The sequence below is a fragment of the Triturus cristatus genome, chromosome 11 (genome assembly GCF_964204655.1).
Source record: "Triturus cristatus chromosome 11, aTriCri1.1, whole genome shotgun sequence".
Lineage (NCBI taxonomy): Eukaryota > Metazoa > Chordata > Amphibia > Caudata > Salamandridae > Triturus > Triturus cristatus.
Genome location: NC_140594.1, coordinates 564,015,355 through 564,039,382, shown reverse-complemented (window position 1 = coordinate 564,039,382; position 24,028 = coordinate 564,015,355). Strand labels below are relative to the sequence as shown.

At 45.8% G+C, this 24,028-nt stretch overlaps 1 protein-coding gene and 1 pseudogene across 2 annotated transcripts in view; one reads left to right on the top strand and one right to left on the bottom strand.

Moving 5' to 3' along the window:
* The window catches only part of PLS1 (plastin 1), a 533,668-nt gene that overhangs the window by 366,265 nt on the left and 143,375 nt on the right, over positions 1-24,028 (top strand). The gene's annotated exons all lie outside the window — the stretch shown is intronic.
* LOC146785066 (large ribosomal subunit protein uL23 pseudogene) lies at positions 9,319-9,779 on the bottom strand (annotated as a pseudogene).

Here is a 24,028-nt window from a genome sequence, read left to right as displayed (position 1 = left end):
TGAGATGGGGCGATATGAGTATGGATCTTCTGGCGGACGCCCTAGTTTGAGGAACACCACTATTTCGGCATGGCACCAGTCAGGCAGGAGAATCCACTGTTTGAGGGTTTCCTGAAGTGCCCTAAGCAGGTGAGGGCCCGCCTGGGAGATATGTTCTCTAAGGAATTCACTTGGGTTTTGGTCCGGGGCCTGGCCAGGACGCATGCTATGGAGTGGTGGTGAGCTCTTCTATCGTGATTGGGGCGTCTAATTGGTCACGTACACTATTCGGAACCTCAGGAATTCTCTAAATAGATCGGGGGATAGGAGTTCCCTTTTCCTGTATAAGTCTGTGTAGTAGGCTGCAAACGCTTGGGCGACTGCCTGTGGGTTTGTGCATAGAGTGCCATCTGCTCCCTCAAGTACCGGTATTGAAGTCTGCGACTGTACTACCGGCCATAGGCGGTGTAGTGTCTTGCTCAATTTATCGCCCCATTGATATATCCTGTGCTGGGTCGCCTGCCATGCCTGTTGGGCTTCATTTGTGAGTAATTGATTTATTTGTTGTTGGGAGAAGAGGAGATGGTGACGGGCCTGGTCTCCACCTCTTGCCCGTATCTCGTCCTCGAAAACCCGCTGACGAGACTCCAAATCTACAATCTGTGCGAGGTGGCAACATTTCGCCCTGGCACAGAAGTTAATGTCGACCCTGTGTATGGTGGGCTTAAAGGCCTCCCATAGAGTCACGCCCGAGAGGGCAGAATCTGCCTTAAGTGCAAAATAACCTGTGACGGCATGACGAAGGATTTCACTATACCTTGGGTCTCTTAAGTGCCAGGGTGACATTCTCCATCGAAAATAGGGTCTTTGGGGTCCTATGTGCAGTTTCAGTGTCATTGGGGAATAATCAGAGAGACCCTGTGGGAGGATGGGAGCCGCCGCGACCCTGTAAATGTAAGAGAGTGGGAGGAACAAGCAATCTAGTCGGGATAGGGATCCGTGTGTTGCCGAGAAAAAGGTGTATTCGGTGTCCGTTGGATGATATGCCCTCCACACATCGGACCAGTCCAATGAAGATGCTAAAAAGTGGAATTTTGATTCGCTTGTGACGTGGTCATGTCCGCCAGTGCACCACCTGTCTATGGGTTTCATGATATCGTTCCAGTCTGCTCCAATCACTAATAGGGTGTCTGGTAGGTCCCCCCAAAGACGTATAACTTTCTCCACAAAGGTGTGTCCTAACGGGGGGGGGGGGGCATAGAAACTGCCTACAATCAGGGACTCTCCGTATAGTGTGCCTGCCACTATAATGTACCGCCCCCTATGTCTGACCAGATTTGGGTGCATTTAAAGGGTATCCTACGATGAATGAGGATTGCTGTACCCCGTGACCCCCAGGTGAATCCAAAGTGATATACTAGGTCGATTCCGTAGCATGCCAGGCAAGGTTCTCTATTTCCTATCATGTGAGTCTCCTGCAACAGCAATACATCTATGTCTAGTCTCTTGGCTTGTTTTAAGACTGCTCCCTGCTTGATTTTATCCAACACCCCCGCACAGTCCAAGTCATAATGTGGATCATGCCGGGATGAGCAATCTGCGTGTCTGTCATTGGCTATTTATTCGGGATGATTCCTTATGTGGGTAAGGTGCGTAGGATCAGGCGGGCTCTTGTGTCTGTGCCTTAACAGTATAAAACATTGCCTAACTAAGCTGAACACCCTTCTCCCTCTCCCCCACCCCAATACCTCGAAGAACTTGAAGTATCTGTCGCGGTGTGGGCAATCCTGGGACCCCAACGGGGGTCCGGGAGGCCGCACACCAAAGGAGCCCAGAAATCTCAACCCCCATCCATCGTTCCTTAGAGTGTGCGGGTGGGGTTTATGAGGGCCAACCGTGGCGTTCAGTCCCCCGCATGTAAACAAGGTCCTGGGACTATCAGGCCACATTCATTATATCAGTCTCTTGAATAAAAGCAGAAGAGAAGAAAAGAGCAGAAGAAGGAGGAGGAAAGTGAAAAGCCAAGGCATTTTGATTGAGTCTTCTCCCTGTGCATGAGAGTGCCAGTTGGACCTCGATCAATGTCTCTGCTTCAACGACTGTTTCTTTGGACGATTCGGCCTGCTACTTTTGGAAGAGTCTGATTCCAGTGGCGATGGAGTATTTGGCTTGAGCGGGATAGTCTCGTCTGTCCATATGAATATCTACTCTGGGGTATCAAAGAACACGGTTTTTGATTTATATATTACCTGCATCCGTGCGAGGTACAGTAACGTACTGAATGTTGAGATCTCTCTGTTTGCGCTAGGCTGCCACAAAGAATTGACGCTGCTGTTGGACAAGGACCATGTAATCCTGGAAGATCATATTGTTCTGCCATTCATACTCGAGTTTATCTTTTTGGCCCCAGGTAAATTGAAGGACAGCATCCCTGTCCATGTAATTTAGCAGTTTGGCGATGACTTTGAGGCGATTAACTTTCTGTTGTACTGCTGTTACTGTGTCTTCCACAACCAACACTCGGGTCTCAGCGTCAGTTAAAAGATCTACCGCCTTGTGGAGGTCCTGACGGAGAAATTAAACTTTTGTACCCACTGCACCAATTTTGGCATCCAGCATATCACGGGACTGTGTGATTGATGCTAGTAGCTAGTAAGGCAGCGTTATCCGGGATTGGGCCTCCCCCATCCGACCCACCAGTTGCTCCGGTAATGGCAGTGGCGTATTGATCAAGGATGCTCTGTTTCCTAGAGGAGGCTGACACCTTGTCTTTCGTCATATTGGCGATGGGGGTAGGCCTCTGCGGCTAACGCTCAGCCTCACTGGGTATCGGTCACTGGGCGGGATTTCTTTGGCGTGGGGGTAGAGGGCACAGAAAGCCATACCTCACCGACTCGGTCTACCCTGGGCAGCAAGCCGCACCCGGACTACCACGGCCGCTTCTGCCACCCAAGGACTGACCACAAGCGGACCCTATAAGAAGATCTCACCAGCCAGACCACCAATTCCCAACATCTCCCCCACTCTTCTTAGGTATTATATCTACTTGTCCACTCCGCGTCTTCAACAGCGTCTATCTTCGCCAGTGACTGGACCGCCATCAAGGCTGTTATTCATGGCACTTCAGCCCGTGCCCTGCGCGTGACACAATGCAAAATAGGCCGTTGATTCAGGCAAGGAGGGTAGGCAGGATGGAGACGGAGTCCACGTAGAAAGCTCTCGCGGAGAGGTGTGGGCACCTCAATTTGAGAGTGGGGGCAGCCTGAACTACTCAAACTCCCCCGGCTGCATGCATAGTAACGCAGTGAACTGAGGGCTCCTTCGCCCCACGGGTGACTGTGCCGGTCGCTGCCCTGGGCCCAAGTGGATACACCCCGGCTAGGGCCATCAGTTCAAGTAAATGAGATCCGACGAGAGGGACGTCGGGAATCAGGGCCCCGCGCGCCGATCTCCCGCACCGCGGACCTACCTGTAATGCCCGCCGGATGATGGCTGTGGGTCCGGGCCGCTGCCAGTTAACCGTTGGGAGTGCAGGGCAGTCTCTGATCCTGCACTCGTTGCGCCCAATGCCTGGATGCATGCGGTCGGAAAGCGCCTCCACACTCTAGGTAACACGGCTAGGCAAGTTCTCGGCCTTCTCCTCGCCCTTTGTCGGTGTCGGCACTCCCCTGGTGGGCCAGGGGGTGCTCGTCACACCCACAGGGTCAGGGACAGCCCTCCTGTTCGGCCTCCCGAGTCCGCTCAAACCCCAGGGTCGTCACAGATTCCACGGTGAGGAACTCGTCCCTCGGAGTTGTGCCCACTCTGCACAGGCCTTATTGGCCGCAGCCTGGACGCACCGGCACCCCCAGAATCTGGCCGGTTCTGGACCTCACCGTACCTATTGTGTGCGGCTATGGGAGTCTCCGGTTGCGAATTGGCTGGCTGTTTATAGTCTCCCTCTTTCCAGTGAGTGGCCTCGCACCCAGTGCTGTGGTCAGGCGGACCGTGGGATCACCTCGTCCGTAGGCCGCAGCGTCCGTTCCTCGGCAGCGGCCCGAGGCCGTCTGTTTCACCCACTGGCTCCGGAGCGGCGAACCCTCTGGCGCCCTCAGTCCACTGACACACCAGGACCACCGCCGCCCCTCACGCGGTGAGCTCGTCTTTGGGCGCTGAGCGCGACTTTTTCGTGCTCAGGCCGTCACATCAAGGAGGTGCTGGCATCCCGGCAGGTAGGCCAGCTCTGGAGCGCTTCTGGCTGATAGGCTCGTTTTCCAACGGCTACAGCTCTGTATTTGACAAATATCCTCCCGGATGTTATTTGCCAGCGTTTAGAAGTGTCCTGATCCGCTGATGCCGGAGATTAAGGAGGAAAATGCAGATGTTTGTCACAGTGGGCCGTAGGACTCTAGAAAGCGTTCGTCATGATGGCTCGTCCGGCCACAGCCCGAGTGGCAGCTTTTTGACTGTGGACGGTCACAATCGCCCGTGTACCCTCCAAGCACCAAAAATCGTGCTAGGGGATGCCAAATCTTACTCATTTGCCAACTTATTGTTTTCGAGCCTCACATAAGAAAAAACTCCGACACGCGATGGTTGGCAGAATTTGGCCAGAACTCTGTGTTCCAAGCATAATGAAAAGTGGCCAAAATTCTGCCAATTCTGCCAGTGGAGCAAACTATATCTCCCACCCCAAATATTTACTCATTTTCAGGGCAATCTTAAGTTTTTGCTTATCTAGTGAGAGGGTTTTAGGCAATTCCTGGAAAGAGGATCTTTTATCTTTTTTCCTTTGAGCGTGCAACTTGTTTGCCAATATTGTAAGGGTTGGGTTGCTTCTTGTACTGTCCCTTCACTTCGTATGAGTGTTGGTCTGGAAAAGAACAGACTTAGAGCATCTTTTCTTGAGGTCAGCATACTTTCCTAACCCAACAGCAAGACTCATGGAAGATGGGCATGTCTCTTGGGACCTATGGCGGGTCAGTGTATGCTGCCAGGTGAGGCATATACTTACTGCACCCTTCCTGAGGAGAGGGGTTATTTTCCCTAATCAATTTATATTGAAGCAGATATTATGTTTGACCGTGCCATACCCTTTAACATTTCCTACTACCCTCGTCTGTCCATAGGTCACAGAGTCTTTGGAGCACTCATATCCTCAGGGAACAGGGGTAAAAGGCCCGCACAGAGTCTAAGGTGGGGATGCCCACGTAGGGTTAGAATATTTCTTTTAAAATTGAACTTTGTTGATGCATGGAATCCTGTTTTAGGTGTATTCCATGGCCCGTCCCCTACTGTTTGACCTTCAAGCAAAGACTTTCACTGCACACTGTCAGGGTGATCATCCTTTACTGGCAGGAAAAAATCTCAGTCTGTGCCTCCTCCTTAGGAAAAGGATCCTTAAAGCAATCATTGTTCGCATTCAAATAGAGTTCGACCCGAGCATGATGATGGCTAGATGCAGTTGTAAGTGCCCATCTGAGATACATGTATGAGTATCTATATGTGTGTACCTTTCTGGATGTGATTGAATATATATATATATACATACATACATACATACATACATACATACATACATACATACATAACCCAGAGGCAGCATTTACCCGCTGGAGATTGAAATGTGAGCTTCATAAGAAAGGCCTGTTTTGCCCCACTTACAACAAATTCTTCAGAACTAAAATACAACACACTCATTTGGATTTTGCCAACCCAACTTTGGTGCAAAACAGTCATGGGAGAGGTTTTAAAAGTGATGTTTTCCATGGAATCCACCACTGGAAACTCTCTTCATAAGAAGAGAAAATAGCTAGGTGTAAGAGCGTCAAATTTGGTAATATGGTGCAGTTGGCTTCATTTGGTTGTTTTTCCCGGTTAGATGCATTATTCTAGCGCCATGGAGAGTAAACCATTGCTTGTGATAATTAGAAAATTTTACAACTTTGGAAAAATATCCTTTTGCTGAACATTAAAGGCACATGCTTAGCTGAAAACCTCTGAAAGATTTCTGAGGGCAGCCTTCTTGTTTCCCTGGCATTTGATTATGAACATAAAATTGGGAAGCAGCTTTTTGCCCAAACTAATATATGCTGCACCTTACAAAAATAATTAAGGTGTTTCTTAGGGGATACGCTCAGCTTACTTTAATTAAACATCCACAACATTTGCAAACATTGTAGAGGGGAGTTTAGTAAAAAAGCTGTAGGATGGCAAGGGATCCACTGTTGCATATGCAAATAGTCCAAGGCACCTGCAGCAGTTACCAGATCTTTTCAGAGCTGCCATATTACCGTTCAATTAATTAATAGATGATGTTGTCTGTGATGTTATCGTTGATATCACGTGAGGCCAAGAGTGATGCACTGTCGGCCTCTTTTGGTTACCAAGCAGTACATAGCTAATGAATTTCAGTGTTTTTTTAGATTTAAGTTCATACCCATAATGCCCTTTTCTCAGGGGCGTAGCTTGATCAGTAAGATTGGGGGGGTAGGAGCTTCATATTTTCCAACAATCACGCTGGGTCAAATACATTAAATGGGAAACAGGGCAAGAGGGGGCTTAAGTAGCAGTAGGAAGGGAGAGGACTGTAGATTGTGAGGGGTTCTTAAAACACAATATTTTGTAAAACAAGCAGTTTTTAAAAACTTTAAAATAGACAAGTGTGTGTGTGTGTTTGCTTGAAAGTGTATGTAAAAATCCCAAGTGAAATTCGACAAACACCTCACTGTACCCAAATTAGAGCACTTGTACCTAACTATTTACTACAGAATATTTTTTTTAGCGGGGGTGTAACACTCCAAACACCCCCCTCCCCGGAAACTAGGCTCCCGCCTTATCTCTACCGTTTCTAAGGGAATCATTTGTATGGTAGCCCCTACCTCAGTGCCTGCCTCCTGGCTTGGCCTTCAACCATGCCCTGCAAGCACTGGGCATGGCCTTCAGTCACAAGCTGCTCAATATTTCTTCTCCTCAGCACTCACCAGGCATGCATGAGCTGTGGCAGTGTGAATGCTACATGGTAAAGAGAAATGGCCTCTGGCCATGCTGTATGTCAAGTGTCAAGAACCTCTATCAGTGGCCCTCACTGAGAATGAGCAGCAGTTGTACCCAGCAGCCTCGGGCCAGGATATGGATTTCAGCCACAATCTGGCCTCCAGTCACTCCTCGTGCCCAGCATTCCTTCCAGCAGAGACCAGTATCCACTAGGCCCAGGCATTGGACATGGCTTTCAAGGAAGTAGCCAGAAAATTAAAATGCCCGCTGCTTTGAACCAAACCTCTAATGACACTGAGTGGGCGAAACAAGTAAGTTTGAACCTTCCTACAATACTTTTGGTCACCCTTATATCCATTCATCCTCCTACCGTTTCCTCCACCCACCCCCTCATCCATATTTCCATCTTTGTATCCTTAAGTCTATACTTTCACTGTTCCATCTATCCACCTATTCACACACACACCCTTTCACCCACCAAACTGATATTTCTTTTCCATCCTTCTATGCTTCATTATTCCATCCATCCATTCTTTCACCATTCCATCCATCCAATGACCACTGTGTTCGCACATCAGTCAATTCATCCACCCATAGCCATCCTTTCACTCTTTCATTCATTTCATCAATCCATCCTTTCAGACATCCTTTCATCATTTGTCCGTGAACTCCTCCTTCATTTGTTTTTTTAACCCATCCTTTCTCCCACCCATCCTTTCTTCCATGTCTCCTTCCACCTTTTGGTCCTTCCACCATTTCTTCATACTTTCCTTCTCCACTTTCCCCTGTCTAATAGCTGTCTACTGTTTTTCCTTTCTCTCTGCCCTTTTTAAATATTTTCATCATTTCTTTCTCAGCTCTCTGGTTCACCTAGCAGCCCTTACCTTGACCCCTTCGCACTGCCTTGTTATTCCCTTGGAGCATTTGATAAGCTTTTGTCTGCACACCTACAGATATGAAGGGGCCAATGAAACGAATAGACATTGTGGTTAGACTCAGCTTGTCTGGCCTCCAGGTCCAGAGAGACCCCCCACCATAAGCTCCAAAAGTGGAGGGGCTGGGGGGAGCGGGGGGGGGGCGACTCACAACACTGTCTATCCAGCACTTCAGCCTCGGCACTCACTGCACATGCCATGCTGCTGTACCTAGTGCACATCTATGTCATGTTACACAGTTTTGGTATAGCACATCAGTCACCATTTCCTTGACCTTTCAGTGCTGTAAGTGTGTAGGGAAGGGTCTGGGAGTTTAAGTGTTCTTTCGACGGTCCCCTGGTGCAAGTTCTTGTGATGTGGCTTGGAAGGTGAGGATTTCTTCCATTATGGAGTTTCTTCCCTAGAGTGTATCTCCCAACCAAACCTCTGTGTGTGCTTATATATCGTGGGTTGCCTTTTCAGCATGTTGTGCTTGGACTGTTCAGGTCTTACAGCTCTGCTTGTAACCCACTAGTGATATGGTTGTGTTACATAGCCATTTTTCTGGGTCCTGACAAACTTCTCAAAAACCAACATTCCTTGTAACCTTTCTTTCAGACTCAAGCGAGTGCAAGTTAGAGTAGTTGTTGTGCAGTGTTTGATACTGAGCTGCTCTGATTTCTGGTGTTTGATGCCAGGACTACGGTCGGATGACTGAGGCATTTTCACAATCCTTTTCTGTCCTGTTGTACTTGGCACTCAAATGTCCTCAGCCCTCTTGTTTCTTCTGAGCCCTCATACATTGCCCTTTTGTTCCTGTGTAAGATATGTGCATGCCTGCTTTCACTGAGAACAATGGTCCCTTTTCGAGAGTTCCTATCATTAGTCATCCTGTCCTGGTGGTTTACCATTTTCCACTGGAAATTGCCCCTACTTGTCACTTATCCCGAGCCTCATGATTTGTATCATGGTCCTTAAAGGTGTATTTGGGTTATCTGCCACCAACCGCTGCCAAGTGCGGGTTGATTTAGGCTGCATGGTCAGATGTGCCTTCATTTTACTGAAGGCAAAGACTGCATTTGGCTCTGATTCTAATATATGTTTCAGGAGCCTACATTTGAACTGTGGTTTTATACTTGTGCTTGTGAATGCTCTGTGTGCTTTCCCTCAGTTGAACATTAGCGTGCGAGACAGAAGCAGCAGTGGGCCTGTGATGATGACATGAAGTGTAGAGGTTGGTCTGCCTGGATCTGCTGTTATTGGTGAGCGCTGGCTGAGGGATGCTGAGCTTCCACTAAGTGTTGTGAAAAGCCCGCATGCAGGTGGTCCAGCTGTAGGATTTATGCATTACAGACCCACCTGGAAACTGCTCAGATTAGATTATGATAGGGCTCTGAGGAACCTAAGTCCTGACATGAATTTAGTGGATATCGGAATCTACAAAGTAGGCTTAGATGATGCCAATTTTGTTGTTGGCTACATCCAGAGCATCGTAGTCTGGAGCTAGACGCACATATGCCTTCTTCTTGCCATTGGGATTGACCAGTGTGTTAACTTTGGCAATATCAATATCATAAAGCTTCTTGACAGCCTGTTTGATCTGGTGCTTGTTAGCATTGACATCAACAACGAAGACCAGCATGTTATCTTCAATTTTCTTCATGGCATGGGTAAGCTAGAACTCAGTATTGCACAGTGGTCAAGTTTGTACCTACGAGGAGCACTCTTCCTAGGATACTTCGGTTACCTCCTTAACTTCAAGGTCTTCGGCCTCCTGAAAGTGAGGCCTGTCCTAATTTTCTCCTTCTTGTGACTGTGTACCCACTTAAGAACAGCCTTTTTAGCTTTCAAAGCCTTGGACTTTGCCTCGGTTTCAACAGGGACAGCTTTCTTCTTGGCCTTCGGTGCCATATTGTGGGTAAAAGGGCCAAGTTGCGGGTAAAAGTGGATACAAAATCACTGCCCAGTACAGACCATTAGGGAAAGAATTCTATTCTAAAACGTATCGATTTTTTTTTTAGTTCTGGGAGTTTTGAAATAAATCCTTTCACCGATGATCTATACTGGGAAGTGATTTGTGTATTTCTTAACGTCGAGGCAAACGCAGATAGACGTAAACTACCCTCCTTTTGCTTTTTAAACTGAATCTCATGGATTCAACCTTTAAATTGAGGTGGCACTGCCTAGATAAGAGGTGGATCTAGTGATCAGTAGGCTAATCAGGAAAGCACCAGGTCTCACTTTCAGCATTAGCGACAGCTACAGTGCCTAGGACTTTCACAGAATAGCCAGTAGGTAGTGCTGAATGATTGTGGGGTCATTCTTCCTGGATTGTCTGAACCTGCTTTGAATTGTGAGGTTCACAGCCCTGTAGGATTAAATACAATCTACAAACTGTATTCTATTTCAGTATTGAATTTCTGTAGGTTCTGCGTGATTCAACTGTTAGTATTGTGGTCCTAGGTAAGTCACAGATGCATACAAGAAGGGATCCTTTGTTAGAGAGTCCTCTGACACCAGCCTGGATGCCACAGAGCAAGCTTTATGTAAATAGTTTGATTTCAATAACAATAATCTGTTACAGCATTTTTTGAAATGTGTAAGTGAATGGCATAAATGTATAAGATTTGGGTTGAGTAATTAAGAGAAGGCAAAGTGTTCCTTCCTGTGGTCTCCTTTTTGATAAAATGATATATTTTGCAGCTATCTAAAGCCTCAACAGGACTTAACGATGCGCTTCATAAGGTGCGAAAACCTCCTTGTAGAGATCTGGTGAAAAAGTGATGTCTACCTTTGTACTATTGGTCTTGTTATTTAAAAAATAATAATATAGGTTGTTTGTAGGTTGCACCTCCAATACCTGTAAAGCGCCTATTACGGTGCAGAGTGGAGGCACTAGGTGTGCGCTGCAGTGAATACTGGTTTATTTATTTAGAAAGTTTTATATAGCGCGAACATGACCACCGAGGGTATCAGAGCACTTTACAGTATATGCATCAAGAAGGGTACAAGCAAACAAAACAGAATCAACAAAGCGAGAGAAAATAAAAATAAAATAAAATTCACAGATGTATAATGTCCGACATGCTTGTGAGCCATGCAGCTGGGGCCCAAATCAACAGCTATGGCCCCAGTATCAAATGGAGAAGCCAGACTGAGGCAGAAATTTCTTCATCAGGAGCCCTTTGACTTTATTTTTGAAGAGGACAGTGGAAGGGTTCACCCTGACTTCAGGAGGAAGGGAGTTCCAGATCCTCAGACCCATACCTGAGAAGGCTCGATTGTAGGTCTTTTTTTTTCTTGAATTTTTGTGGTTTGAGCAATAGTTTGCTGGAGCTTCTGGAGGCTCTTGAACCACATGAGAGCTCCAGTTTCTGAGCGAGGTACAGCAGGGTCTTGAAGTGGATGGCTTTGTGTGCCATGCATGCAATTTTTAACTGTATCCAAGCTTCATATGGAAGCCAATTCAGGGCCAGCAAGTCCGGAGAAATATGGTTGTATTTTTTAGTGCCAGTTATGAGCCTAGCCGCAGAGTTGAGGGCAACCCTAAGAGGAGCCGTCTTCACTCTGGGCAAGCCGCAAAGAGTTGCGCTACCATAGTACAGGTTTGAGATCACTAATGCTTGCGCTGCAACCTTTAGGTCATGAGCAGGGAGATAGGGTTTGAGTCTCCTTAGGATGCTGAGTTGGAAGTTAGCTCCTTTGGTGAGGGAACTGATGAGCTTCTGCATGTTCAGACTTTTATCTAATATAATACCCAGAGAGGTTGTCGAATCCATGAGGTGAGGTCTACAGTTAAGAGCAGTAAGCTGATTCAATCATAGTTCCATGACCTGAGATTGTTTGTGGGGTGAGATTAGGAGGAATTCCGTTTTTAGAGCATTTAGCTTAAGGTGGTTATGTGTCAGCCAGCTTTGTGTTTCCAGCAGGACTGAGTTGAGGAACTGAATGTCCTCAGGGGAGGAGATCTTCAGGTATAGTTGGGTATCATCCGCATACATGTGATAGTGAATGCTGGATGATTTCAGAATTTCTGTCAGAGGCTCCCTGAACAGGTTAAAGAGCGTGGGAGAAAGCGCTGAACCTTGGGGAACTCCCAGAGTGACCGATGCAGGAGGGGACAAGGATTGGTTCACCTTGAAGCTTTGGGATCTGTTATGAAGGAACGAAGAGAAACAGTTTAGAACAGGCCCTGACAGCCCCATCCTGTGTTCCAGAAGGTCAATTAGGTTATCATGTTTGACAGTATCGAATGCTGACGAAAGGTCAAGAAGGATCAATAGACACGACTCATTTTGGTCCAACATTCTTAGCACATCATCGACAATGAGTATAAGTGCAGACTCTGTACTATGGCCTGGGCGGAAACCAGATTGGCATTGGTCCAGGAGTTGGAAATGGTCAATGTGGTTACAGAGTTGGGCTAGCACTGGTATCACCACAAATATATGCTGTGACAAGTTCAGAGTCTGGTGTTAATGCAGTCCCTGTCTTTATCCACCTCACTGCATTCTTTTCCATAGAAAGTCATTGGTTTGACTGAACCTGAGATGACTGAGACAGTGACATGTAAAATGAGTGTCAGATTTGATTTTGACAAAGGGGAGACGGTTGCCGATTATCTGAATGGTTTCTCTGCAAAACTCAAATTCTGTAGCAAAGTTAGACCGAACATAGTTACCATGGTACCCATTACACAACTGGAGGCTTAGAGAGGGGCCTGACTCTACTGGAATATACCCAGAGGGGTGTGAGGGTCAAACATCCAACGGCATAATTCCATGTCTCGAAACATCCTGTTCTTGCGTTCCTTGCTACAGCCTCCTTCAAATTAAAATGGTGGTTGACCTAGTCCTTGTCTCAGGGCTCACCGGCTTCATTAAAATGAACAGCCACAGATCTCACACTGCCTCAGGCCAGCATAGGCAGATATCTGTGTCAGTCACCCTGATGACAATCTTGATGTCCTGCCAAGATGACACTCTTGATGTGCACAATAGCCCTAGCGGGATATCCCTTCATGGAGATCAGAACTCTAGTAATAGGTATAATTCATACCCTGAATGTTGGCTCTCATTGTTCTAGTCCATCCGTTGTGTGTATGTTTGTTTACGTGCATTTGATTTAGTTAGTGCCAACCTAATTATATTCCAATGGAGCGTGGTGCAAAGCAGAGAGTTATACAGGCAGGTCAGTGCAAAAGGGGGAATGTGAAGGGTGAGGCTGCAAAGCAGGAGGAGGTTTGGCTGCAGGTTAAAGGAGCGAGTGCTGAAGGGGTAGGTGCAGTCTGGATAGGAAAAGAGAGTGAGTTCCTTTAGGCCAGAGTTCTCCAAAGTCGGTCGTGGAGGGCCGAACCAATGCCAGAGTTTTAAGATAACTACATTTATCTAAATGGGGATATGCTAAAAATCTGGCATGGATCCTGCCCTACATGACCAACTTTGGAGAACCCTGCTTTAGAGGATGGGAACAAGAAGTGTTATTGGGGAAACATGAGTGAGGATTATGAAAGGTGGAGAAGGAGCAGGTGCTGAGACGTAAAAACGTGTGAGAAGTAGATAGAGGCTTCAGTTGCTTGTGGCAACGTGGAAAAAAGCTTTGCGTCAACCGAATGCAGCCTTGTCAAAAATCTTCAAACCAGACCTACTTATCTACCTTCCTTCCCTTCCCCCTTCCTCTCTCCTTCCCTTCGTTGCTGTCCTGTCTTGATTTCTAGTCTCGCAATGCGACTGTTCACATCAAGCATGTTCCACTCAAAGGCTGTATCTTGTTTGTCAGCTACAGTGTGGTGTTTAAATTGACTGCCTTGTAGATTATGCTCGAGGTCTTGAATGTCATGTAGGGGGCAGCCAGACCCAGTCGAGTTCTCAGTGCTTCAGTGACCTGCTGTCATACTTTTGAAACTTTCGAGACAGGTTACTGCTTAGAAGACGGTCTCCTATGGAGTCAAGTGAGGCATTGGGAGGTGTAGCCAGCAAAACATTATTTCCATTGGAATGCGGTAGTCGTCTTCGTCTAGTTCCCAATTTGTGCCCTAAAATTGATGTTGGTGTCTGTGTGAAGCCCAAGGACTTGCAGCTGTAGCAAGTCATGAAGCGAAGGTGTCCAGGTTCATCTTCAGGAGACGCTCTTTTGCCTGTTGTTGTCTGCAGTCACTGGTGGGGAGTACAGATTCTGTCTTGATGGTATTCATCTTGAGGTAGACCTTGGGCATTGCTTCTTGAATGGTAATGAAGCAGTACTTTAGATCGTCAATATTACGGTAAGAGGAGACTTTCTGGCAGATCTGGGTAAAGTCCCTACTAAGGTGTCGAAGGATGCAGAGAGGTGGAGGAAGGCAAGAAGATTTGAATAATTGCTCTCCTTTAATTTCACTTATTTCAGAGACTGAGAATGCATAGGGCGTGGACTCCTTCTTCCTGGCCCCCTTACCATGGAAGGTTATGAGTGCCTAAGAAATAACAAGAGTTGGGGTCAACTACAATGTAACAATTACAGTGTAACCCATTTGGTCACAAAGTAAAGCTCTGAGTCGATAGATGAGATTAAGTATAGATGCATTAAAATTCAAAGTTGAACTGGTATAAATCAGTCTCAGAAACATAGTATAAAAATCAGGGCCGGACTGGTAACCCAAAGCAGCCCTGGCAATTTTGTAGGACAAGCCCACCTCCCCGGGCAGGGGTCGTGCAAGTGTAAAGCACTTTTGTTACTGGGGGCTGCAATTGCTGCACCGCTGCGGAACTGCCCCCCAGTATTTAAAAAAACAGCCCCACTGCTGTAAAACTGGCCCCCACCCTTCAAGCCTCCTGGGAACATGCCCGCTACGGCCAGGCTGGTCCTGATAAATATGCAGAATCACTAAAGAATAACTGCAACACCTTACACAGTTAATCCTCAACAATAGGAAGCAAATGAGGAATTCCGTCACTGCAATGCAAAGGATCAGTAACAAAATCTGGTGAGTAGATTGAAAGTTTTGATCCTCCTGCTGATTCATGAGGTTATCTGAGGAAATCTATTAAGCTCTATTCTATACTAGGACTCCGAAAACCCTATTTATGTCAGGGAAGTAGAGAAAGGTGTCAGTATAGCAGGAGTTCTGTAGAAGTCTTAAAAAGTAAGAATATTGTATAGCATGAAGCCACACAATGGGGATGTCACAAAGAGTTCTATACCTGTCAAAGTCTAAAGGGAATCTAACTAACCTAAAATGCGATGCCCAATTATACCTACCAAAAGAACCTTCGATAATCCCATGTCACATGTCCAGTTATTTCCCATCTTCAAACAATAATATTTGGCAACTATACCTAAGACTTCTTTCTTTGTTCCACACATTAGAACATCTTTGGATTCCTCCCTTCTCATTCTGCACAGACAGTAGTCCTCCCTTTATTCATTAAATCTTCTTATCCTTGCCAAAAGATACTTCTTTTGAGTCTCACTATCCCTCTCACACAATGAGCCTTTCTTTAACCATGAGCTCATGCAACTGCACCTGCAGAAGAGAGAAAAACACTGCATTCGAAGCAAACACCCCGATTAAAAATTAAACATTGCGTAATCCAAAAGCTTAAGGCCTTTGGTCAATTTAGTGTGGTACGCATCTCAAAACACGTTGAAAGGTATGATTACAGGTACATATACGGTTCCAATATGGATGAAAAACGCTAGCCAAACGAATACATTTTTGGTTATAAAATAAATGCAGAGCATTATTTCAATGAATACGCAAATATATAAGAATTACAAAATTATTCAAGCCACACAAATACAGATATATGTGAGAACTGCAACTCCTTGTTACTGTAAGAATAACGTTAATTTACACACTCTCATATAAACGCTCAGATTACACAGTAGATGCCCTTTCTGTAACTGTTGAAGTGCACTAAATTACAATAATAATGTTGCATCATACAAGAACATGTGGGCATAAATACACTTATATGTGGCCTACTTAGACATGAAAGGATGGAGCCAAAATTACGCTGTTCCAAGACCATACATCAGGGTAAATGTATAGAGTAGGAGATTACACTTAAAGCCCCAATAAATAAATTAGTAAACTAATGCCGTTTTTAATTCCACCTGCTCATTCGGCTATTACACTTATTTAAGTAGAAAACATATATGACTGATGTACCTTGTTCATAGTTGCATACTTAAATCAGACTAACAAATAAAACCTATCTCACGTCCAGAAAATGTAGCCAGTTAGCGCTAGCAGGTATGGCCTGCACCATTCGCAACAGCTACTGCTGGCACTGAGAGCACCTCTAAGGCTGGATGCACACCCCTGCAGCTGGAAAAGTAAAGTGGCAGAAGCATGGCCTTTCAGCACCGGCAGGTAAGCCGCGCCCTGTCCCCTCTTGCGCTTGCCCCATTCTCCCTCGCTCAGCTGAGGATGAGGGCAGCTTGGTGTCTCCATCTCACATCTTCGTCACAAGTGCCAAAGTAGCTGAACTGTGTCCCCCATCCTGATCCTGCCAACACACAGCAATTGTCCTTCTTTATTGAAAGCATTACTGTTACACATTCCTTGGTTTGGCTGCAGGCCAGACCCCCAGAACTACTTTACTCCCTTCCACGCGTGTTCATCGCAGCTGTAAGTGTCCGTCTTCACTGTCCACGTTAGTTTGCTTTGCTGTCGTCTGCATTGTTGATGTGGATGAGCGCTCTATGCATTGTCAGTCTGGATAACTGCTGTAGGGGTTATTAATTTACTCTGCTTCTCTGTGCTTTCTTGAGGCCCATTACCTCTGCTCTGCTTCAGTAAAGATTTCGAACATATAAATTATTAACTAAATTTACCACTAATTACCATCCTTTAGTCTGACATCACCGGTTATTGTCTGCAATATTAATCTGGTTCATTACGGTATGCATTATTGATTGCTGTTGTAACCCGCTGCCTGCTTTAGCCTTGATTTCGAATCCTGTGGCCAACTTTGCCTTCTTGGCTTGCAACTGTTGGTCTTACTCAGTGCTTGGAATGGAAAAATAGAAGTGCAGGTACTCTGAACCAGAGTACTTGCTCGTTTCTGAGAAGTACCGGCGGGTACTCTCCAATTAAACGTATTACGCCACTCTTGAGAAGTGCTGGTACTCTCCCTCTCAAAATTAAAAAGTGTCGATACTCAGTACCAGGCAGTATCCGCCCATTTAAAGCACTAGGCTTAATGACTGAAATAAATGTTGTCCGCGTTGTTAGCTTGGATTTCATCCATCAGCATTAGTTGGGTGTAATGCTGAGGATTGCCATTAGTAAAGTTAGCCCACTGCTGCCTACATCACTCTTTTAAATTACATCTTTCTGCTTTATAGGGTTGGTTCATGGTAGATGATCAGGTTAGACTGCCCACATTATTCATTTTGACTACTCCGGATTCCTGCCATTTACATTTGATATCCCAACTATGTCAAGCCTCCTAAAAACCAAACCTGCCCTTGAAAGATTCATGGTACTTCCCTCCCTCAGACACCGGCACAGACCCTACCAATCCATCTCCGATTTACTGATATGTTTAACAACCAGCTATTGCTCTTCTCACTTAAGATCACTCTAGTGTGCTGCTAGATTACTAAGGGACCACCCCATAGCAAGCCATGCTCCATCGTCACATAAAACTGTCTCAATATTGTTATCCGGAGATGTAGGTATCAGCCTTGTGCTCGCAAGCATGCTTGCTTGCTCATGTGCAGCGGGGTCTGCTCTTCCAGTGGACTAATGCCTTCATTCCATAAACCTCTGTTCGACCTCAGTGCAACAAATTAAAATCCTAGCAGGCCTGCTCAGCCTTTCATCCTTCCGAGGTTGGGTAAAATAAGTACCACTGAGTTGTGTAACAATGAGCGGTTGTTATTCAGCACCAAGATTCCCCAGGTTTGAACGTGCACTTTACAAATGTGCATGTGTTGTGTTTGTTACAAGAACTCTGCTCAGAGGCAAATGATCTGACCCAATATTGTCCTCTCTTTAAAAGCAACATAAAAATGCTTTAATACACCAACCAATCAGAGTCTAAGTGGGAGAGGGCAACTAATTCTGCACACATTCTTCTATGTAGGAGGATGTTTGCTTTAGTAGTAGAAGATTAGATAATACATTTATTTCTGAATAGGTGTATTTCTGACAGCCAGGAACGGTAGTGTTTTTTGCTTCCCTAGGTGATAGTGCCTCTTGTGCCCTATCTCACCTCCCCATTGGAGGCATGCACACACCCACGCAAACACGCCCATTGGTGTACCTGCCAGATAATGATGCAACAGAAATAAATGAATGAAGAGATTGCTTTATGAAGCTGTGCACTCTTAGTGTACCTGGGAGATAGGCACACATCTCACGTCATGAAGGGGTGATAAGGTACACATATTCACCTGGAATGTCACCGGCTTACTAGACAAACTTAAAAGAGGAGTGGTCCTTAAAGCCACCCATTGTATGGCCCCGGACATTTTGTGTCTACACGAAAATCACTTAGTTGGTGACAAATGTCCATTCTTAGCCCGCATGGGTTTCACACAGGTCTTTCACGGAGGATTTACAAGAGGACTATATTGCATGAGAAAAACGAAGTTTACAGATAAGCTATAGTTAGGAAAACTTTATTTATTCTGTCCATGCGAACCATAAGTAAACTACACAACCATTAGAAATTCTAAAGTTATAGTTTTTTCATTTACAAATTACATACCACCTTCACATTAATATAAGGCGCCCACTTAAGTACACAGTGTTACTTATAGTAATTTCAAGGTTGTGTGTAAAGTTAGAATGTAAGTTATAAGTCGCACAACTTCGTACGCAGTGTTCTCACCTCACTCGCCGAACTATAACTCCCGCCTTGTCAATGCACTGGTTATACCCTTGCATATGACATTACTTGTACTATCGGAAATCATAGCCTTCATAACAACACTTATGGCATCTCAATTGAGATGATTTTTCAGAACACAGTGTATGGTAGAGTCACAAGTTATAGTGAATGTAGTATGGTGAGAGAGTTGACAATGTAATATTTTGTTACATATGTAAATCCAACCTCCTGTGGCCAGACCAGGAGCGGCTACTCTATAGAGGGCAAAAGGGCAGCGACCCCCACAATCACTGGTCACTTGCACCTCATTTATTGAAATATTACAGCTTTTACATGTAACAAAATGATCTCACCCATCATTTGTTTACATGTAAAGGCTGCAATATCACCTTACACCAGAAGAGGTCTCCCCTGGGAAGTATATATTAACAAAATGGGGTGACTCTGTGTCCCTAGGAACCTGGGTATTTGATATATAAAGAACAATGGTTCCCTTGAGTAGAAACAGTGCGTATTGCAGTTAGCCGTAGGTACTTCAGCATAACATATGATACATTTCTGAAAGCCAGAACATTTCTTAAGCAAATGGGGGAAGGAACAAGAACACAGAAAAAGGGTTTTTCATTAATTTATGTATCAGAATTGATAGCATTCGTTATGCGAACCAAATTACATACAACAAAAATACATTGCAGAATTTTTGCACTTCAAAATTCATACAGTGATACACAATGGTGAGATAGTAGTGCTCAGTGGTGATATAGATACACAGTGAGGTGGTAGTGGGGGATGCGGTTTGTTTTGGAGGGCCAAATTCAAGAAGCAGTGACAAGTACGTTAAACAAATTATATAGTTGATAGCGACTATGTCCTGCAATCTGTGCGAAAATAGATCGTCGACGTTTCAACCCTATGGGCGCTTGGTGGAGTGTCACAAGCGGGTCTTCATCAGGACTGTGGAGGAGGAGAGGCCGCCCTAGAATTTCAAGGGCGGTCAAGGCAATTGATTGAAGGGGTTGGTTTATTCTAGCAACATGTCAACTGTGATATGAATTGCACAGAAGATCAAAAAATGATTGTATTCTGGTAAAACGGAGTCCTCACGAAACACTGCTTTCTGGTAAACCAACCCCTTCAATCAATTGCCTTGATATTGGAAAACAGGCAGCCTTCCATCCTATCTGACCTTCTGATTGGGCATAAGGGAGTGAACCTCGCTCTGGTGCCTTATTTGTTTGTTGTGAAAATTCAACGTGAAGAAGAAACTGTATGCTGAAGACTACTCCAGATAAGTTTCCACGTTGTGTGTATGATTGAGAGCAAGCTTATGTTTATGTGCCTGTCTTCAAGCTTGTGCCAGTGTGTGTGTATATGAGAGTATGTTTGTTTGCAGAGCACACGTGCACCGGTGATGAGATTACTTTCATATGAGGTCGTGTCACAATAAATCTTGTAATGCCTCGGGCTTAGTCGTAAAATGTTTTCAGCCTACCTCAGCTTACCTACACAGAGGTCGAGGCGGGCACATTTCGGTAATTAGCAATTCACACTAGATATAAGGGGGTTGTATTTCACGATACCGAGTTTAACAAGCATTTGCAATGCAATAGGTCTCGCAACTGCGAGTTTTGGAGCTATTGGTATTGAAAATGGTATTGTAAATGACAATGCCTTTAATTTATTCACAAGCATCAGGCATCAGACATCCACAAGCATCAGACATCAGGCATAAGACATCCACAAGCATCAGGCATCAGACATCAGTCATGAGACATCAGGCATCAGACATCCACAAGCATCAGACATCAGTCATCAGACATCCACAAGCATCAGGCATCAGGAATCAGACATCAGACATCCACACGCATCAGGCATCAGACATCAGGCATCAGACATCCACAAGCAACAAACATCAGGCATCAGACATCCACAAGCATCAGACATCAGGAATCCGGTATCACACATCAGGCATAAGACATCAGGCATCAGACATCAGGTATCAGACATCCACAAGTATCAGACATCTACAAGCATCAAACATTATACATCAGGCATCAGACATCAGGCATCAGACATCCACAAGCATCAGACATCAGGCATCAGACATCCACAAGCATCAGGCATCAGACATCATGCATGAGACATCATGCATGAGACATCCACAAGCATCAGACATCAGGCATCAAACATCCACAAACATCAGACATCCACAAGCATCAGACATCATGCATCAGACATCAGGCAACACACATCCACAAGCATCAGGCATCAGACATCAAACATCGGGCATCAGACATCCGGCATCAGACATCCACAAGCATCAAGCATTAGACATCAAGCATCAGACATCCACAAGCATCAAACATCAGGTATCAGACATCAGGTATCAGACATCAGACATCAGACATCAGGCACCAGACAAAAGCCATCAGGCATAAGACATCAGACATCATGCATCAGACATCCACAAGCATCAGACATCAGGCATCAGACATCCACAAGCATCAGACATCCACAAGCATCAGACATCATGCATCAGACATCAGGCAACAGACATCCACAAGCATCAGGCATCAGCCATCAAACATCAGGCATCAGATATCAGACATCAGGCATCAGACATCCACAAGCATCAGGCATCAGACATCCACAAGCGTCAGGCATCAGGCATCCACAAGCATCAGACATCCACAAGCATCAGGCCTCCACAAGCATCAGGCATCAGACATCAGGCATAATAATAATAATAAAGGGGCTTGTAAAGCGCATGGTGACGCCATCCCGGCGTGTCCCCGCGCTGTGGAGAAAAGTCAGGGCCAGGAGAGGGAAATTAAAGGGAAAACAGATGGGTTTTCAGAAGTTTTCTGAACAAGGTCTCTGAATCCGCTAGTCTGATACTCATGGGGAGAGAGTTCCATTCTTTGGCAGCCATTACACGAAAAGAACAACCACCCATTCTGGCTTTCTTGACGCGGGGAATTTTAAGCAATCCAGTTCCCCCAGAGCGGAGAGTTCTATTAGGCTCATAGGGGATAGCCAGATCAGTCATGTAGGGGGGAGCTTTGTGTGAGATGATCCTGTAGCACATTAGAAGTGCTTTAAATAGGACTCTCTTTTTTATGGGGAGCCAGTGCAGAGTGGCTAGGGCTGGTTTAGAGGCTGATCTTTTTGGGAGTCTAAGGACTAGGCGTGCTGCCGTGTTTTGGAGTACTTGAAGTCTCCCGATGTTTTTTTGTGTTGTTCCGAGCAGAAGCACATTACCATAGTCAATCCTCGAGGTCACTAAAGCTTGGGTCATAGTGCGCCTGGCTTCAAGAGGGAGGAGGTCTAGGGTACGGTTCAAGGTCTTCATCACCCCGAAGCATTTCCCTACCACTTTGTGCACATGGTTGTCATAGGAGAGTCTGGGATCAACCCAGATCCCCAGGTTCTTAGCTGCTTTGCAAGGAGTGGGTAACGGCCCCAGACATGATGGCCACCACTCCTTGGTCCAGCTCGTATCCCTGCCTCCAATTACCAGAACCTCCGTTTTTGAACCATTTAGCTTCAGGCAGTGCTGGGTCATCCAGCCTGCCAGAGCCTGCATGCAGGTTTTAAAGTTGTCGGCATCAATGGAGGGTGCTTGGGACAGGGAGATGAGGAGTTGGGTATCGTCGGCATATGAGACTAATTCAATGCCGAACGATTCAACCACTTCAGCCAAGGGGGCCATGTAAAGATTGAACAGGGTGGGGCTCAGGGCAGAGCCCTGAGGTACCCCCTGTTCTAAAGCTATGCTATCAGAGAGGTACATGCCTCTCTGAACCTGGAAGCAGCGGTTGGTGAGAAAGGCTTTTAGCCAGCCCAGTGCTTCCTGGGTGACCCCGGCTTTGTTCAGACACTGCAGCAAGATGGAATGTGCCACAGTGTCGAACGCGGCACTAAGGTCAAGCATAATCAGTGCCATAGTCTGGCCCTCATCAGCGCCTGCCCGTAAGGTTTCGGTCGCTCTCAGAAGGGCGGTTTCAGTGGAGTATCCTGCCCTAAACCCTGATTGAGAACTGTGGAAGGCATTATTAGACTCTAGATGGGCCATGAGTTGGCTGTTAGCTATTTTTTCGGCCACCTTCGCCAGATAAGGTAGCAACGAGATGGGCCGCAGGTTTTCTAGGATATCCTGACTTATGTTCGGTTTTTTCTTTATCGGAAGTACAATGGCTTTCTTCCACTCCGCAGGGAGGGTGGCCGTAGAAAAGGAGAGTTGGAGAATGTATCTAAAGTGTTGTTCTAAGACTTTAAGGCTGGCTGCTAGTATCTTGGGAGGGGCAGGATCCCGAGGGGAGCCTGATTTGATGCTTTTACAGATACTATTTAAGGTTGTGGTAGGAGGGACAGAGAAGCAGTTTAGGCATGTCTTAGCATGAGTGATCTCCAAAATCTCAGTAAAGTCAGAGCCCAAGGGCAAATCCTTAGAGAAGTTTGCGTAGATGTTGGTGATTTTACTGGCAAAGTATTTAGCAATATTATTGCACGCTTCAACAGAGTCATTCTGGGCATTGCTCTCATTAGTTACCACCGAAATTTCTTTGAAAATTTTGAAAAGCTCCTTTGAGGAGTTTTCAGCCTCTCCAACATCAGGCATCAGGCATCCACAAGCATCAGACATCAGGCATCAAACATCAGGCATCAGACATCCACAAGCATCAGGCAACAGACATCCACAAGCATCAGACATCAGGCATCAGACATCCACAAGCATCAGGCATCATACATCAGGCATTAGATATCCACAAGCATAAGACATCAGTCATGAGACATCAGGCATCAGACATCCACAAGCATCAGACATCAGTCATCAGGCATCAGACATCCACAAGCATCAGGCATCAGGCGTCAGGCATCAGACATCAGACACCAGGCATCAGACATCCACAAGCATCAGGCATCAGACATCCACAAGCATCAAGCATCAGACATCAGGCATCAGACATCCAAAAGCATCAGACATCAGGAAACCGACATCAGGAATCAGACATCAGGCACCAGACATCTACAAGCATCAGACATCCACAAGCATCAGGCATAAGGCATCAGACATCATGCATCAGACATCAGGCATCATGCATCAGACATCAGGCATCAGACATCCGACATCAGACATTCACAAACATCAGGCATCAGACATCAGGCATCAGACATCCACAAGCATCAGACATCAGGCATCAGACATCCACAAGCATCAGACATCAGACATCAGACATCATGCATGAGACATCAGGTGTCAGACATCATGCATCAGACATCCACAAGCATCAGACATCAGGCATCAGACAGCCACAAGCATCAGACAGCCACAAG